Genomic DNA, 18714 nt, shown 5'->3' with positions numbered 1-18714 from the left:
GTCAGATTTTGATGTCAATGACAGTGGTATTCCTATCATAAGTATCTAAGGAACACAGCACTGGCTGTGCATAGTGCCCCACCCAGCAGGCTCTGTTTACAGGCAGCAGCCAGTTAGAAGACAGGTGGCTTAAAGGGAGCTTAAAACAGCTCGTTTCAGACTCAGGGTGAACTGAGAGACTGCACCAATGACCAAAGTAAGAGAAAGATTATTTTTAAGTTAATTTAGCACAAAATAAGCATACATAGAAAGAAAATAAAAATCTAAAATGAATTTAAAATCCATTTTCTGCTTTTCAAACTGGTTTTGTAGGTCAGGGTTGACTCAGCGTGTGAGTGCGTGTGTTGGGGGAATCTGTTTAATGTAACGCTATCCCTCTTTGAGCCTCTGCTTAGTTAGCAGTTGGTATCTGAGAGACGTCACAGTTTATTTTTTTCCCACCATTTGGACAGAACCAAAATAATTTGAGCTGCACTTGTCAAAGTGGGTTAAATGTCTTGATGCATGTTCAATCATCCAGGTAAGGAAACCCCAAAGAGTTGATTCTGTTCATGTGAACACTGTGTCTTAATGGCAAAGCGCAATCAAAGCTAAACAACAATTTGTTCCATTCACAAATAAAAAGACTATTTTGCGTGATTACTTTTTTTTTTCCAGGCTTTACTATATACTTCAGCTAAAAAACTATATGCTTTTACTATAACCATTGTTTCTTAAAGTAATAGAAAAACACTAAATGCATCCTATAAACTTATCATCGTGGCACTGATTGTTCTGTGTGTTAATGAATGCACAAAGTCAATACCTGTGGAGACTATTTCAGGCATAAAATAAATATATATCCACAGGTTGTCCATTACATTAAATGGGCTGAGATGGCTCTGTAATGACATTTAAAGTGAGCACAGAGAAGGCCTGAGGGAATCTGTGTGGTTAAAAATCAAGGGCTTTCCTTCACTTAGTACTCATCTGAATCTTGTCTTTCAAGAAAAGCTGTTGCAGCATTATAAATCCTGGCAGCAAGCTAAATCAGCAGCTTTCAAAGTGACACACCCAGACAACACCCCTTCACATCTCCAGGAAGTCGAAGGAGGTCAGAAATCAGAGCAGGATTAGAGCTACGTCTGTTTACCTGATTGCAAACTGCACAAGATAACAAGTCCCTTAGTTACAAAGAACTGGAGCGTACAGGTGACAAGTAGAGCAGGAGAAATGTGTCCCTGGACTTCAAACAAAGCAACGCTTCATTCACAATGACAACACGTCATTACCCATTATAACTGCACTTGCTGACTCTCATTTTCCCTTTGTATCCTTTGGAAAACGTGTGATCTGTAACACTTCTCACAGTTCATTTGAAACAATACACATTGCTCTTTCCCATGTGACTGATACCACTATCTATGGTACAAATGAGCATCTTCCATACATCACATACTTTGTAAACTGGCTACTTTCTGGATTTATAAGATGAAACGCTCCCAAAAGTTACAACACTGGTGGTCATTTGTAAATGTAATGCAAAGCTGTATACTACTTTATGTTTCATTGCACAGAATCCTACATTCATGTGGAGGAATAACTATAAGGAGCACTGACAGATTAAAGCTTTTAACTTATAGAAATGATTTTTTTTTATTGATCAATGGTCAACTTTCAGTTTGAAGGATTTGTGGACACTGTCACATATTTTTATAAATCTGAAATAGTCTTAGAGTTTGAGGACTTGCTCTGTCAAGCAGTTAATATCAAATTATTGGAACAAAACAAATGTCGAGCAAAGGTGGAAAACTGTGGAAAGAAACGTTTGAGTCAAAATCGGTCACTTTGTGAGTCAGTGAGTTAGCTCAGCAACTGCAGCAGCTCAAACTAGTCCTGCGAGTATAGTTACTAAATTAAAAAGCATCTAGATGCAAATATAAGATCCAGAGAAAGTAAAGCTACCCGTACCTGTGTTTAGAGCAGATTAGCCAACACATCTGATAGATGAATAAAGTTATCTACCATGAAAACTCACCGACTGTGGGTCAGGTATTCTGAATGTAACGACTGTCTGCTTTCATTTGTTTTACATTATAAGTTCTGTGCTGCACGCTCAATCTGAAAGGAACATCTACTGAAATTTTGTTGGACACAGACTAAAGTAGGGCTGCACGATTTTGCATAAAATGAGAATCACGATTTTTTTTTGCTTAGAATTGAGATCACGATTCTCCCACGATTTTCTTTTCCAGTATAAATATTTATTGCGCTTATTAACTGCACATCAACTTCGTAACAGTTGAGACTGAACATAAAAACAATAAATAAACAAAAACAACAAATGTCTCACATTTTGTCGTTGCTGCAAAATGTTGTACTGCTCGACACTGTGTGTATAGAGCAGGTAGTGCAACAATAGAAAAATAGTTGCGGGACGGCACTGTGTAGCGTTTGTCTAGGGTGTTGATCATTTTCCTAAATCCCTCGTTTTGCACAGTGTTGATGGAGCCATATCTTTGGTCAGGTGATAAGTAACAGCCTCCGTAATTTCTTTGTGCCTGCGGGAGATCGACGTGTATAGGGAAGCGCTGTATAAGGTTCCCGTTATTGATGTTTGGGTCGTTGACCGGGACGGATTTTCTCCTGTCACTTTCTCGTCATCCCTGACGTGCTCTCCGTTGTTTTTTCCCTGCCAATTTTAGCAGTCAGCTTCTGTATCACGTGATATAAGGCTCCGCCCTTGTCATTTGTTGAGCAGGAAGAGTGAGCGCTTGTTTTCATGCAGATTACGTCCCGGATTTTTTTTTAAATCATTGTCATTTGGAAATGAGATCGCACATAAGTATGAATTGAGATCGCGATTTTCTAACGATTAATCGTGCAGCCCTAGACTAAAGGACTAATTAACATCTGTACTTCTGGCGTTACCCATTATAGTTTAGTGGTGTAGCAGTAATGCTGGTGTATGCAACAGATTTTACTTGGGCAGGCAACCCAAGTGGCACATTTGGCAGCTAATCGATTGTGTGGTTTTGTTGTTGTACTCTAAAAAATAAAAATCTGTCAGAGAACGACACCATTTGTGGTCAGTTTACAAAGAGACAGTGCTTTTATTTTGAAAGTTTTATTGTCTAGCAGTCCTAAGTATAACTCAAGAGCAGATCTTGTCTTATGTTAAGACTTGAACTAGAACCCAGAACCTGCATCAGGGGCAGAACCGATCCCTGCACCTTATCAAAACTATGGAGCAGAACATGACCGCTGTTGCCGGCTGCAGTCGGGGTTCGTTCTCAACATAAGAGTTTCACTGGAGAGGCAGCTAAATATATCGAGCCATTATTTATTCATCACAAAGTAATTTGCAAATAAAATATTTCCAGGAAGCTTTATTCCCTCCCACCCTTGGGAACAAAGAGTTTGTGTTTTTGTGGAATAGGATATTCACAGAAACCAAAAGTAGACGTTTACATTTTATGCTTTTTTGAAACTGACCTCTGAATGACAACAAAAGATTAATTGGAAACTCACTGGCAGAATGACAAAGATGTATATTGAACCCAGTCTCCAACCCTGAATGACAGATGAGGTGTTCAAGCCTATTTTAATAATCTGCCACAAACAGTGCAAAAGCTTTTCAGTTGTAGGTCACAAGACTTTGTTTGAAAAAAATTAATTACTTGCCACGTAACAGAACTGTAGTTGTGTGAAGTTAATGGCCTGTCCAACAGTGCTCTGAGAGAGGGATCAAAGCTGAGTCAACACATTTCTACCCAGACAGACTGGATGCCAAAACAGAGCGAGAAAAGACAGGGAAAAACACAAACTGGGAGTGTAGAGTTCAGAGAACTGAAATTTATGGAATTTGAATCCGATTGGAGTGCAGGACTTGGCCAGGAGACAGCAGCAGGGATTGGTTATGAAAACAGGAAATATGAACAGCTGGAACGTGTGGAGCTGCTGTCTTCTCAGAGACGCATCACACAAAAAGTGACTGCATCAGACCCTACGCTAGCACAAAATTATCACAAATGAGTGAAAATTAAATAATGAAAGGACAAACACCTCTTAAAATATTAGAGTTCGAGAGACACACAAGCTAAAGCCATTAAAATGACCACACTAAACTGTCAATAAAACCTCCAGATGAAGATTTGGTTTATTGCAGGGTTCCTGGATCCAACTGCAATAGGCTTACATTAGTATCATTTAGTATTAGTATCATTTCTAGCCATTCATTTAGTAAGAACTCTGAGCTCAACCTTCTGACTACGTAAGACTTTAAGGACAATTTCACAAGGAAAACAATTTCCCTTCTTCCTCCCATGAACCACTCACAGCCTTCTGTATTTCTAGTCCATTGTTAGCCTAAATCGCTGCTGTAAGATCAACAGATTGAATCCATCATGATAACAATTGCTCCAATGAAAATAGACCCCTCATCACATCAGTCCCCTGACCTAGGAACAAAAGAAATTATCATTTTCATTTCATTGCTGTCCACATTTATGTCCACATAAATTTATCAGCTGCCCTTTAAACTTGTTGCACTCTAATTTCTTAAAAATATAATTTTGCTTCAGCTGGAATTTCAACTCATTTCCTCCTTTTTCCAGATTCCTAACAAGAGTTGGGAGTTTGCCTTGTAATCTGAAAGTTGCCGGTTTGAGCCCCGGCTTGGACAGTCTCAGTCGTTGTGTCCTTGGGCAAGACACTTCACCCGTTGCCTACTGGTGATGGCCAGAGGGGCCGATGGCGCGATATGGCAGCCTCGCCAAAAGCGCTATACAAATGAAATCCATTATTATTAATTATCATCATCATCATCATCCCTAATATAATAAGGAAAACAAAATAACAGTGAGTATAATTTACACATTCATCTGTGTAGCACCCAGTCCCTGACACCTACTTTCTAACTACCTGGTGCGTCATGAAAAGACTGTAAATAAAGGCTGGACATAGCCACTGCAAAAATCACTCATTGTGTTTGGAATCTGCAGTTAGAAGTCTCAACATCAGCATTTTCACCATTTTGGAGCCAGAAGGGTCCATATTTAGTTATCAGCTAACGCTAGCAAGATGCATCCATAAATTGTGTAGCTGCAACAGAGAGCAGTGCACCAGCTAGTAGAAGGTGAGCTACTGTAGCACAGAGGACGCTAACATCAAAGGGTTACCATCTTTTGTTGAGTTCTTTTTATTACGTGGCCTCCTATTTCACATAAGCCTAGTTTGTTAGTATAAGAGGAAAGAAGTTGTTTTAGATTTTCATTTTATTCTTTACTCTCACTCAGCAGATGCTTTCTGAAGAACTAAAGAAACATACAAAGTCATTGCTGCTCACGCTGCTAAATGCCTTTCACAGAGACAATATCTTATAGGCACATCAGTTAAGCCCACATCTGAAAACGACACACCCATACTTAACCTACAGATAAGGAGCTCAAAGGGGGGCCAAACTCTTCGTCAGCTACATATTTGGTATCCCCTGGGTGGCAGACGCAGTGAAGTGGGTCATTATGTAAAAGTACAGGATACATGCAAAAAGGTATTTGTGCATTTGTGCAAGTAGACCTGCAAGTGTAAAATGAGTTAAATTAAGCGAAAGTTTTATATTGTTGAGCTCCTTAACAAAGACACATGGAGATACTGGAGATTTTGCTGCAATTTGGATCATGTGATCTGCCATTGGGTAAGTCATACATGTAATTTTAAATGTACACCAAGCAACAACTCTGAGGCCTATAAAATTAAGCCAGAAGTGCCAAAAACATTCGATCCTAGAATGGCCACTTGAGGCTTTTCAAGTGCCCACCTCCAAAGCTGAAAAATAAAGCAGAAGCTATGATTCTTCTTCACTTTTTTAATTAGACAAAAGCCTAACACTACAACTATTATGCTAGCGTATGTACTTTATTAGACAACTCTTCCTGTTAACCATTTTATCATAGAAAATGGGGGGAAAACAATCTATAAAGCAATTAAACAAAGGAATAAAGAACCAAGCAAATGTTATGATGATTTCCAAAGCAAAGCCGTTCCTTCCTTTAAAGGACCTTGAAAAGCTTATCCACGCATTTATTACATCCTGATTGGACTACTGTAACTCCCTCTACTCGGGCCTCCAACACTCCTCTCTTTGCCGGCTTCAGTTAATTCAAAATGCAGCTGCGCGTCTTTTAACAGGTACGAGAATCCATGAACACATAACTCCAATTTTAGCCAAATTACATTGGCTCCGTGTTAAATATCGTATAGATTTTAAAATTCTTTTGTTCACTTTTAATATTTTTAATAATTTAGCACCCAGCTATCTTTCTGAACTACTCCACTCATACAATCCCAACAGAGCACTTAGATCGTCCAATCACAGGCTCCTAGCACAACCTAGGACTCGAATGAAGTCGAGAGGTGACCGGGCCTTTGCATCTGTGGCACCTAGACTCTGGAATAACCTCCCTGTTCATATTCGTACTGCCGAGTCGATCCAGTCTTTTAAATCACGTCTTAAAACTTATTTTTTTACTTTGGCTTTTGATTCTGTCTAGTTGGCTGGTCTAGCTTGTTGTGTTGTTACCTATTGTTTGTTGTCCTCTTTTATTGTTTGTTTTTAACTGTCTCATGCTTTTACTGACTGTGAAGCACTGTGGTCAACACTGTTGTTTTAATATGTGCTATATAAATAAATGTTGATTTGATGATGTAACAGATTTACTGATATTGGTGCACACTAATTAAAGGGTTAAAAAAGTTCAATTTAAATCTCAACAAGCACTGTCCTACTGTATGCAGAGCTATCAACACACACTTAAAAATTAGTAGCAGTCCATTTACCCTGTGCAACATTACGTTGTACTGAATCATCTCCTACTGTTTGAGTTTCTGGTACATCCATCTTTTATGTACAGTCTGTGTTTTATACCTGCAATTTCACAACCTTCCAAGGACAAGCACAGGAAGAACAATGAGGTTGACACATATCCTAGCACACAGTCGACAGCTCTCAGGTTCCAACTGTGATCTTGAGCATGTGCGTTCTGTCAGTCAGACCAATAACTGTACAGGACAACACCTGACCCCTCACTGCCATGTTTGCATTCCTCACCTACATGAAGCCCACAGACGTCAGGGGATACATGATTACACAATCCTGTGTTGCAGCGAGTTTGATTGACAATGAGTAAATTAATAAGAATGTATTCTAACACAGAATAGTTTTCTTACCAGATTTACTAAAAGAGAGACTCACCAGTAAGAAAAGTGTGTTACATTTTCAGGTTTATAACGGCACATCTGAAGCTACTGCTTCCTGTTGGATCTCAGAACTTCTTACATTCCCCAGTGTCCTCCTTAAGTATTGTATTTTAATACTGTCCAGGCCACATGAGTCAGAGATACTAAGAACTGTGTTTCTGGAGATATCATACACACGCTTATCACAGCTTAAGAATTTCACTTCTATAAGTTACCACAATGAAACCAATAGTGAGCATAAAGCAGAGGGGCCACATGAGGAACTGGGACTACTGTGGAGCGCCAAACAAAGAAGCTGAACTCAGTTCTGCTCAATAATAATTGCATCTCTACACATTTATTCATACATTTTTGGCCCGTTTGACAAATTTTGTTGCTCTTCCAGCTCCGAGGATACAGCTGAACTTTTACAGCATAACTTCCATAACGGTAAAGTTCAGTCATATAGCATTTCAAGTTTCACAGAAACTGCTGCCGACTGAAACAAAGACAGAGTTACAAAGTGAAAGCAGGATAACAAAGTGCCACGAAGTCCAGCAGACTGCTAGGCTCAGAGGATTGTGTCACCATATTGATTGATTTTTCAGGAAGTCTCAGTAAATTAAAAAAAAAAACAAACCCCAGATATACTGACCAAAAGCATTCAGGAAAAAAACATGAATACAATCAGACCCATCATTGTTCCCTCTTCTCCTTACAGATGAAAAAAGGAACTACGTAAGGAAGAAAAAGGAAGTAAGATTTGCATCCAGTCTGGCTCGTCACATGTAAATAAGGCAGCTGAAAGCTCCAAATATCCACAATTCAAATGCATGCAAATCCCTCCAGATTCACATGTACAGAAAAAGCAAAGTCACAAACCAAAATCAGATAACACCTGCTCTCAAACTCAGGCCGATGGGTTAGTGCCATCGTCGCACTTTGCAAACTACTAACAGACCAAAACACAGAAAATGTTTTTGCAAAAAACTGTAAAGATTTAGACTTTAAGTCAGGAGCAAAAAATCTCTGAAAATGCAAATAACTATTTTCTAATCTCTTTAAAAAGATGCACAGAGATATTTTAAAGGAAATCTTTTTCAAGCCACCTAAAATCTGGTAGACTGGGTCTGCATGTGAATGAAGCACTGAGATAATACCCAGCAGCAGTAACCAACTACTACATAATCCACATGATTTAATTGTTTACTTTTACTTCAGTGTTTTAGTACAAAAGAGACGATTCTTTAGAGCTGATTAAACTCAAAAGCTGTTATTCAGTGTTAACATGTTACATTTTGTACATACCATGAAGTGATGGTCCGAGAACTCTGCTCTTCAGACTTAACAGGGATATATATCAGGACCAAGATAACAAAGTCTGTATTCAACAGCCAGTCAATTTTCAGAGTTTAATTTGAAGAGCTGAAATGTCCTTTTAGGGATTTACTATAACGCAATGGCTTTGTTTCTGTACATACAATCTACTAATAAGGGCATCGTGTTGTTAGTCCTCTTTGGTACAAAGGTTGCACCGAACAACAGGGGAGTGTTCGAACACTCAGTAAACAGCAATAAAACTAATCTGACTGGAAAAGGAAAGTCTTAGCGACCTAAATTGCCTAAATTGGTATTGCTGAGACCAGAAGCATCGCAAGGAACAACACAAAGTAGGGCTGGGCGATATATCGAGTTTTTAAAAAATATCGATATATTTTCATACGAGATATAAGATGTGACAATATCCTTTATATCGATATAATCTATGTTACGTTATAATTATACTTGTGGAACCACACGTTTGCCTCTCTTTCGTCCACTTTTGTCGCTACGCAACGTTACACGGCCTCGCCTCTCCTTCACTGAACACAACTCCCCCTCCTCCCCCATAGCTTCACCTGCAGGCAGCGACAAGATGGACACGGCAAATCTCCGTTAGCGAGTTGTGGGGCTGGACGGCGTCAACGTGTTAGCGAGCTAACCGCGCTAACGAGCTAACCATGCTAACGACATGCAGCCCACAGGGGCTGCACGGCCTAAAATCCTTTCATTTTCTCAAAAGTTGACAGCGCGCCTTATGTATGAATTCTGGTTGTGCTTACTGACCGCGAACCGATTTTAAGTCGTACACGGCGCTCAGCAATCTGTCAAAAAAATGTTTTAGTACGACTTTGGTAAGCTACGGAGCTGCAGCGCTTGATGGATTGTCGGAGCATTACGGCTACCGAGGAGCCTCGCGGAGTGATACGTACTGTGCTTCAACGTAATATTACCGTACTGTGTGTGTATAAGGGCCATAAATGGCACCTGTTAAGAGACGTGGTTACAAAGAGGATTTCGAACTCAAGGCTGTCAGTCACGCAGTAGAAGTTGGGAACAGAGCAGCTGTGAAATCTGTCTTTGTTATTATGCTCAGCGTCTGTTAGTTTACATTTTGACTGCACAATTATGAGCTTTTTGTTATGCACAAAAACAACATGGTTTTCTTTTATTTATGGAGCATGATTATTTAATAAATGCTGATAATTTATTTTTGAGTAATTTCTTCATGTAAATCTATGCTGTGTTGCTGTAAATAAAAATGCCTGTGTGACATCTGGGATACAGTGCGACTAAGAACTCTCTTTTTGTTCTTAACTTATGGCTTTAAAAAAAATATCGAGATATATATCTTATATTGCCACCCAGCTAAAAAAATATCGAGATATGAATTTTGGGTCATATCGCCCAGCCCTAACACAAAGGTGGCCGAAGGTAGTAGCAGGAAACGGCCCTTTGTTATGGAGTGTTTTCCAGTCTTATGGGACGACTGAAAGCTTTTTTCACCATGCAAACAATTCAGCTTCAGCTAATCTGACTTTTATTTACCTTCTTCCTCCTCCTCCTCCTATCTTCTAAAAGAATGACTGTAAACGAGATCAGCAGCAATTATTCCTCGGTGTGGAATCTTACACAGATACTTGGTCAATCTACATGATGGAACATGTCAGAAATATGCCCAGCAGCAGAAGCGCCAACAATAGCAGGGAGCTTACAGAGTGTAAACTGTAGTATTTATACAGCACTTGTCTCAAAAGGGGAAACCCTGTGATGTGATGAGCTAAGCTAAGTGAGTTCAGCTGGTAAACCTGCATTCATATGGATGTTGATGATTGCACAAGCTTTGTGTCAGACCAGGTGGCAGTGTAATTCAGCGTGCATCACAACAGCAAAACTTGCTCAAGAACTGCGTGAAAACCAAAAAGATCTCAATCTGATCAACACTGTGAGATGTGCTGGAAAAACAACTATGCGAGTCCCACCTCGCAACTGAAGCTGCGCTCAACACTCAACTGCTATCTGAAGAACACACGACACATCTAATGAATGTTTTCACCGACTGCAGCAGATTGTGCTCTTTGATAGTCACAGAGCACTAACGACTGATATAGTCCACTACACAAGCACAGAAGGTCTGAAGTGTGAAGCTTACATGGAAGTGCCTCCAAACCTGCATTCTTTTTAGTGGCCAGCAGGGGGCGACTCCAAAAAAGACTTCGTCAGAAGAAGTCTGAGAAACGGCCGTTTGTCTAGCTCACTTAGTTAATACTTTCCTGATAAGTTTGAGGGCTAAATCAACGGTTTTAAGTAATTAAAGAATCATGAATGCATGCCATTTTGTAAATTGTGGACACAGAAAGGAAGATTAACCAGCTAACAATGTGTCAGACATATTAGCCAATGTGGGCTGTACTTTGTTTCTCAGGAACCGCCTCAAGCTTGTGCCATCTTGTTCAAAACACCAAAAACCAACAGCTTAAATCAAGTGGGTGGCTTCAAGTTGGCCATGTCCATCACAACACAACACAAGACAACATAACACTGGAAATTCTGCCGGTGGACAATCCCACAAATAAAGAGAGCAAATACGCAATGTCACAACATGAATTTACCATGTTGTGAAAAGCTTTCAAAATAAGGAGTTTCTTTGCATTGGTCGGGGGAGCATCAAGTAAAGAATTACATAAAGTAGTCGCACATGGAGAATTAAAAATCCATTTCCCAACACAAGCCTGCTTCAAGTAAAACTTTAGCTACTAAAAAATAAACAGAAGCGCCTTTAAGTAAATTAGTACACACAAGTCAGTCAAAAGTTTTAGTGTCAAAAGTTGGGAACCAAAGAACACATTTATACATTTACCATAATATTACTTTTGTTATATGTACACCAAGTAATAGTATATTTGTGGAATTTCCTGCCTTCTTATTGGGGTTGGGACCATCAGTTGTGTTGTGGAGAAGTCCGGTTGGTACACAGCCAACAGCCCTATTTGACAACTGTTAGAATTCATTTTATGGCAAGAACCAATCAGCTAAGTAAAGAGAAACGACAGTCCATCATTACTTTAAGAACTGAAGGTCAGTCAGTCAGAAAATTACTCAAACTCTAACCTTGTCCTCAAGTGCAGTTGCAAAAACCATCAAGCACTAGGACGAAACTGGCTCACATGAGGACCGATCCAGGAAAGGAAGACCCAGAGTCCCCTCTGCTGCTGAGGATAAATTCAGAGTCACCAGCCTCAGAAATCACAAGCTAACAGCACCTCAGATAAATGCCACACAGAGCTCCAGTAGCAGGCACATCTCTACATCAACTGTTCAGAGGAGACTTTATGGTCAAATAGCTGCTAAGAAACCACAACTAAGGAAAAGCACCAAGCAGAGGAGATTTATTTGGGCCAAGAAACACAAGGAATCGACATTAGACCAATGGAAATCTGTGCTTTGGTCTGATGAGTCCAAATTTGAGATCTTTTGTTCCACCTGCTGTGTCTTTGTGTGACACAGAAAAGGTGACCGGATGGTCTCTACATGCATCGTTACCATCGTGAAGCATGGAGGAGGTGTGATGGTGTAGAGGTGCTTTGCTGGTGACGCTGTTGGGGATTTATTCAAAATTGAAGGCTACCACAGCATCCTGCAGTGACATGCAAACCATCCCATCTGGTTTGCGTTTAGTTGGACCATCATTTAACTTTGAGCAGGACAATGACCCCAGACACACCTCCAGGCAGTGTGCGGGCTATTTGACCAAGAAGGAGAGTGATGAGGTGCTGAACCAGATAGCCTGGCCTCCACAGTCACCTGACCCAAACCCAGATTATTTGGGATGAGATGGACCACAGAGTGAAGGCGAAAGGGCCAACAAGTGCTCAGCATCTCTGGAAACTCCTCCAAGACTGTCGGAAAACCATTTCAGGTTTTTTAGGACCTCATGAAGCTCATGAAGAGAAAGCCAAGAGTGTGCAAAGCAGTAATCAAAGCAAAGGGTGGCAATTTCCAAGAATATAAAGCATGTTTTGAGTTATTTCACAGGTTTTTGTTTACTGCATAATTCCATGTGCGTTCATTCATAGTTTTGGTAAATGGTAAATGGACTGATTCTTATATAGCGCTTTTCTACTCTATCGGAGTACTCAAAGCGCTCTATACAACATGCCACGTTCACCCAATCACACCCATTCTCACAAGCACTTTATCTATACTTTAGTGCTATCTAACTACATTCACACACATTCACACTCCGATGGACACATCGGAGAGCAACTTGGGGTTAGTATCTTGCCCAAGGATACTTGACATGCAAACTGGAGGAGCCAAGGATCGAACCACCAACCTTCCAATCAGTAGGTGACCTGCTCTACCTTCTGAGCTGCAGCCACCCCTTCAGTCAGTTTTGATGCCTTCAGTGAGAATCTACAGTGTAAGTAGTTGTGAAAATAAATAAATACACCATGAAATGAGAAGGTGTGTCCAAACTTCGGACTGGTAGTGTACATGTTTAGCTTGATCAAAATGTGCAAACACAGAGATTCTGTTCAGTTTACTTCTTACAAACATTTAGCAACATGTCTCTTCCTGTGTTTGTTCATCTTCTCCTGGGCAACACCAACAGCACTGACTCTCAGTTGTAAAGATGTTTGTCAGAAGTCTTAAGAAGAGATGACTTGCTTTGATTGTTCTTAAGAATTAAGACTGGAAGCGCTACACACAGTGCACGACTTTATTTCCCAACTGTTAACACAGACTGGGCTTGATCAGTCGTCACATCCAAATCACATTCACAATCTGCCCGACAGTCGTTAAATGTGCGCCCAGCTTTAGAGGACTTAAAGGATCTACTGCTAATGTCTCGGTGCCTGATACCACAGGAGACCATCAGAGAGCTTGCTGAAAGCTGTTATTGCACGAAGGGGACCCACACAACTCTAAGGAGGCGGTAATATTAAAAGAGTGCTGTACATCACAAATGAATGAAAAATGTCATAAACTGAAACGTTGCCCATTCATGCCACTTATCCTTCCAACTATTATTGTACAATTAGCTCACAAGTAGAGCATCACAGATGAGTCACATCTTAGTGGTGAGTCGAGCGTGATTCAGTCCCAAAGGCTACTGGAAATTGGCTTCAATGCCATATGTTTGTTTGCACTGAGCAAGGCTTTAATTGGTTCGTGTGAGCCCTGAAATCAAACCCTTAATCCTCACGGGATTAACACCACACACTGTTGAGGTTTAAGGCTTGATTATGTCCACAACTTGCAGGCAGTTGTGACATTAAATGCCAGACAGTATGTCCACACTGAAAAGGAAGTGAATGACAAGCTTTCAGTAAATTATTTGCAAGGGTCCAACATCAAAGCATCTGTAGACATGATAACGCTGCAGTAAATACTAACTTCTACAGATTTTAAATGGGTCTAGAGTAAATTTAAGACCACAGCTTATGGAAGGATTTAGACCCATATGTCCTGCAGAGGTATAAGATTTTGCAGGCTAAGAATTAGACCTGTGCTGCTGTACAGTAGCCCTGCCAAACTTAGCTCTGTGCTATAAGGCAACTCAAACCTCAAGAACCACACAGCTCTGAACTTTGACTGGAAATAAGATAAGATGCTTTGGAGCTACAAAAAATAAAAAAAATAAAGGCATGAAGGTGAAAAAAATTGAAGGAGTTACCACCAATATCAGTCCAAACCTACAAGCTGCAGGCTATATTCTTTAGTAATCTTAAATATCATGCGCTTAACCAATTTAAGTTCTCAGCATAACCTTAGAAAAACCCTCTGACACACTCGAACTAAACTTGGCCTCTCATTTGATAGCAGCACCTCTGCTCAGCCAGTGACAGTGACGCCCGGCTCCCTGGTGTATTTTTGTCTCGCTGCCCCCCGTAGCTGATATGTGCAGTGGCACCTTATAAGTCAAATGTTCATTCCAGGAAGTGAACGCTTGTGCAACAGCTTCTTTCCTTTCCCCACTGGCATCAGGGGAAGAAGGAAACACCAGTTTAAAAAGGGCTGAGATTAACATCTGAAGGGTTGGCATCAGGATGTGAAGATGAAAGTCTGTGGAAAAAACTTCCACAGACCGTTACTGTCACATTTAGGTCAGTTAGGATTTACTGAAAGAAAAGGAATCTCTGCCAAGGCCATAAAAAGGGAATCTAAACAACAACAATGACAAATTTCAGTGCCACCAATTAAAGGACAAAAGGTTAAAGGTTTTATTTTTTTAAATCTCCCAGTAGGCCAAGGGCAAAACCAGCATTCATGTATAATACTGCTTCACACTATGAAGCCTAATACAGGGGAATTGGACTCCCAGTGTAGGACAAGAGACTCTAAAGAGACAGCTGACAACCATAACAGCAACCTGTCCAGCAAACCAACCAGAGGGGCAACACGAGAGGGAAAGGGTGGGGGAAAAGAAGCAAGTGGATTGTCCACTAATAATTTAAAAAGGCTAAAATGTTAAACCTGGAAACCCTGTAGAAGCAAAGTAAGGTCTATGGGTGGAGAAGGTTCACAAAGATGTTCAGTTTCACATCAGAGGCAATAACCAGCAAAGAAATGAGACGCATCAACTTTTTTTAATGTAACAAAATGGTAAATGGGTAATGGACTCATACAGCGTCATTTAATCCTATATTTGTCACATGCAAAGTTACATTCCGACCATATGTACATAGCACAAGCATGACATTGGGAAGACAGGTCGGAGAGAGGTAGAACGGTAAGAAAAACAATGAAAATGCACAACATCAGGGACAAGAGGGGGAAAAAAAAGTACTCTACTCAACATAAAAATTCAAAGCACTTTATATAACTTTCCTCATTCACACACTTACACAAGCACTTTTTTCCCCCTATGCTTTTTCTATGCAAGTGCTTTCTATCCAACTTTCACAGTACAACTTGGGGTTAGTATCTCGCCCAAAGGTATTTGGCATGCAGAGTGTGGAAATACTGAATTTAAAATTTGGTTTCCTTCTTCAGCAGACAAAAACACCAACAACAAAAAAACCTGGAAGATTGAGAACAAAGCAAAATGTGAGATTCAGAACAAATACCAAATAATAATTTGCCTCGTCTATACACTAGAGCTGCCACGATTACGTCGACTAGTCACGATTACGTCGACTATCAAAATCGTCACGACTGATTTAATAGTCGACGCTTCGTTTGAAGCTTTGTAAGATCACAAAAGACGCAGGAATAAGTAGTAGGATTTAAGAGTGTAATACCCGACTGAAACAGAAGATGGCAGCACTGCTTGTCAAGGATGCCAGCTGCCGTTAAACCCAGAAGAAGAAGCTGTGTCCCAGAATTCATACCGCAGCCCAGCTCAGTTTCCAACAATGGCGGCAGCTAGTTAGTTTTAATATTACTCTTATTATTCTTTCTGGGTCACAAAATAAACGTTTAACATATTTTCAGGCGAGAATGTAACTGTGTAAACCTCAAATATCTGCTCAGTTTATCAAGACACCACATATTTTCAAAAGCGCTCCGAGGTTTTTGGAGACGTCTGTTACCCACTAGCTCGATAGCTAGCCGGGGGCTAGGCTCACTAGAGCCGCTGAGAACACCGGACTCCAGCAAATCGTTTTCAAACCCACTGCCGTCTTTCGCTACTCAGGTTAAATATATATAAGTCATTTAGATAACTTCAAAATGTTATTGTTTGGCTTTTTTAGTATTTTATTTGTTCCTGAGTAAATCGGTTTGGCTGAGAGAAGTTATAGTTTTTACACAGATGAATAAACCTCAAGAAGACAGCTGATTATCAGAAGTGTGAGATGCTCGAGAATATACTCCGGTGTCCCGTTATATTTTAGATAGCAAGGAGTTTATTAAACTTCACCAAAACAATCTGCAAATTTCATTAAAATTTAATAAACTATAATCTTGTCTTTATTTTTAGTTAGCACATACCTTAAACACTTAAAGCTGTAAGCTAATGATAGTTATATAAGAGCAGATGCATGCTGGTGCAATAAGCTGTATGTTTTATGTCCAATGGATGCATGATCTGATTAGTCGACTAATCTCAAAAATAATCGGTGACTAGTCGACTACCAAAATAATCGTTTGTGGCAGCCCTACTATACACAGGTTTGTTTGTTTTGCTTTTTAAAATTTACCCACCACTTGTGACAGACCCAGCCAACGATATTGGTAAATGCTATCTTATCTGCCGCCAAGCCAACAACATGAAAGCACTTCGAGTGCTCAACCGAGTACAAAGACACTATATTAAGTATCAGTCTACCTCACCATCAGCTAATTTATCAGTGCATTTTCCACTTAATGTTGCCACTGAGATGTCTCTACAACTTGGTGTGGTTGCAGACGGGTCCGTGGTTCCTACTGATGTGACAATCTCAAATCCTGCTGTGGAGTTTGTTTCATTTCACCTGAAATCAACTCTTTTCTGAAGTTCTGCACAGGAGCACAGCCAACAACAAATATTTTCCTCCCTGCAATTACTCGTGTTCAGAACAGTCATTTAGGACTTATCTAATTCCTGCATCTCTGATTTTTTAGGCCTCCATGGTGACCAAGCTGCTTCTGACCAACACTCACATTAAAAGCTGTAAGCTACTTGCAATAGGTGCTACTGACAGTGTACGAAAAGTTGGCTCCCAGCTTTGTTTTTCTCCTCAAGTCCAACAACAGAGAACAGTCTCTTCACACCATGGCGTGGTTGTGTAAAAATGGAGCGTAAATCTTTATTGTAATGATACTAATCCACTTTTTTTTTTTTTTAAAGAAGAATAAACTGAGTGTAATTCTGTCCAACTACTGAAACATTAATCCACAACAACTGGGTGGTTCTCAAACGAAATTAGCCATCGGTGCCCGATTGAATTTCACATCTCAGGGGACAGAAGGAAAAACACCTCACTACAAAAGTTGTAATGCACCTACACTTGTTGGAAACTTCAGCAAATTAGTAAACCTCTTTCCTGTATGTCTGATGGGAGAAGTTTGCATATGTTAGTCTCCACTATAGAAACTTCTCTGCTTTCAACAATATAAAGCCTTGCAAAGGCTCTTGCTCAAACTCAGTTGTAAAACCTCAAATTTAATGTCTTTCTGGCTATAAATAATTATAGATAAAGATAAAGATATTAAACGTCATAAATACGGCATTTAATTGATGTATGGAAATTGTGTTGATTCATATAAATGCATTCAAATGTTAAAGAGCAGTTCTATAACAGGCCATGCACGTTATTCACCGGTCTCACGTAATATTTATTTTCGCGACAGATTTCAAAATAAAAGTTTAACTTCTTCCTTTTTTCACATTCTCGGTGATTTGAGCTTGTTATTGGCATGCCACCTGTTGCGCGCTTGCAACGTGTTAAGTTGCAGCAAATGCTAAATAATTTACCAACAGCAGCAACAGCAAAGCCTCATAAATGAGGGGGCTCAAGATCCGACTTGTCAGCAAAGTCACCAAAATATAAACCCGTGTTAACCTGCCATCCCCGTATGTGTCTGTGGGTGTGTGTGGTAATAGTGTGGGACTGTTGCTAAATAAATAAATTACCTGCAGTTTCTTACCAGCACCTTTAAGGTATTAAACACCGTAAGGAAGACTGTGTGGGGTGAAAGTTAAACATACGAGGCGTTTAAAACCAGCATTCGTGATTAGCGCTCAGTGGTGCGTTCGCTGTCAGATACTCACACCGGAGACTCCATGAAGCCCAGCGGCCGGTGAAATGTCAGAGGTCCCGCCGCAGTCCTCCACGGCTAACAACGCTCAGCTTTCGGCCGTGGAGACGCGGCTTTATGTACTCCGTGGGCGGTTAACAGTGTAGCGCGTCCGTGTCTGCAACCTGCTCCTCACAGTCACCGTATCAGCACCGATCCCCGCGACGAGCGTCTAGTTAAGAGCGAGACTACAGCGCGAGGTCAGCACTTCCGGTTACTGCCCTCCCTCCCCATACACACACACACAAACACACACTAAAACCTCGACTAGGCAACTTGGAAAGAGATTCATTACACAGAAGTGTGAAGTTCAATGTTACACTCCGAATTTAAAACGTTTAAAAATAAACATTCAATACCTTCAACAACTTGTGACGATGTGAGCTCCACTTTATTATAACATAATATGAAAATACTGCAGGGTCCTCCTAATGGAAAAAGTACTTTTGTCTT

General features: G+C 40.3%; 1 protein-coding gene across 2 annotated transcripts in view; it reads right to left on the bottom strand.

Moving 5' to 3' along the window:
* mical2b (microtubule associated monooxygenase, calponin and LIM domain containing 2b) overlaps positions 1–18486 on the bottom strand; it is a 78435-nt gene extending 59949 nt beyond the window's left edge. Inside the window, exon 1 of one of the 2 annotated variants that reach the window (XM_085169085.1) lies at positions 18236–18486. The gene's annotated coding sequence lies outside the window, so the exon portion shown is untranslated. The remainder of the gene's footprint in view (positions 1–18235) is intronic. The other variant, XM_085169086.1, reaches the window with a different exon arrangement.
* Between the last annotated feature and the right edge of the window lie 228 nt (positions 18487–18714).

This window comes from Neolamprologus multifasciatus, chromosome 7 (assembly GCF_963576455.1).
Source record: "Neolamprologus multifasciatus chromosome 7, fNeoMul1.2, whole genome shotgun sequence".
Taxonomy (NCBI): domain Eukaryota; kingdom Metazoa; phylum Chordata; class Actinopteri; order Cichliformes; family Cichlidae; genus Neolamprologus; species Neolamprologus multifasciatus.
This window is presented reverse-complemented; position numbering and strand designations above follow the sequence as displayed.